This window comes from Marmota marmota, unplaced genomic scaffold (assembly GCF_001458135.2).
Source record: "Marmota marmota marmota unplaced genomic scaffold, marMar, whole genome shotgun sequence".
Lineage (NCBI taxonomy): Eukaryota > Metazoa > Chordata > Mammalia > Rodentia > Sciuridae > Marmota > Marmota marmota.
The window spans coordinates 79,067,351-79,068,623 of record NW_026000026.1 but is presented as its reverse complement, the minus strand read 5'-3'; positions in this window follow the sequence as shown (position 1 = coordinate 79,068,623).

The following is a 1,273-nucleotide window of genomic DNA, read 5'->3' as shown; positions in this document are numbered from 1 at the left end:
AGGAGAAAATATTCAAGCCAACTGAACAATGTAATTCTCAGGACAGCCTGTGCCACTTTCTCTGTAATACAAAATATACCTTTTGGGCTGGTTTCCTGGTCAATTTAGGATTATTTTAGAAGAATAGTGTCCCTTAAGGGAAACACGTCCTTGTAGTCAAAGACGACTGTAGATATTGGAGAAGGAAGAGAATTCCTTAAAGGGAAATATATTGATGCTATGAGCGAATCTCACATCCAGGGCCAATTTAGATTGGAGGACACCTTCTTTTCTCTTGGTTCTGCTTTTTATCCTTTCTCTATTTTGCCATAAATTAATGTCTGTAAGAAACACATAGCTTAATAATAATAATACAAATGCTCAATTGTCTATCAGTATAAGAAATAGCACATGAGCATTATTTTTTAAGTCTTCGATGAGCATTTTCTCTAAACACCATTCTTTGCTGCTACTGAGGCTTCCGGTTCCCACCAGGGACTACTCTGCTTCCTTCCTTATACTAAGAACAGTCATGAAACCGTAGATTCTCAGAACATTTTCCATCTGTGGAAGTAGTAAGGTGGTTGTCCTGTTCTCTAAACTTGGCTAAATAATATTTATGCCCCACTACTACACACCCATACTAATTTGGTACCAGGAATTGAACCCAGAGGCTCTTAACCACTAAGCCAAATGCTTAGTTAAATTTTAAGATAGTTACTTAGGCCCTTCTTAAGTTGCTGAGGCTGGCTTTGAACTGCCTCAGCCTCCTGAGCCTTTAGGATTATAGGAATGTGCCACCATGTCCGGTTGCCATTTGTTGTTTGTAAGCAAGGTGTAGTATTCAGTGTGGGGCTCTTTATGACATTAGGATATTTAATACCTGACTTTAAATACATTCAATCTATAGTTTGTTTTTATGTTGTTTTCCCTGGCAGTTTAAAAATTACCTATGTATGTCAGGCATTGCTTCTAATTAAGTCAAGGGGTTTCAAAACAAAAAGGGGTTTTGCATATGGGTTGAACTTATGAAAACCACAAATTTTTGTTGGCTTTATCATTTAAATCTACCATTTGTTAGTTAACTCTTGTCAGGCACAGTACTATATATATATATATATATATATATATATATATATATATATATATATATATATGTATGTTATACATATGTGTGTATGTATATTTTACATATGTGTGTATATCTGTGTGTGTGTGTGTGTCCAAGTCGTCTTTGACCAAAAGACTATATATATATATATATATATATATATATATATATATATATATATAT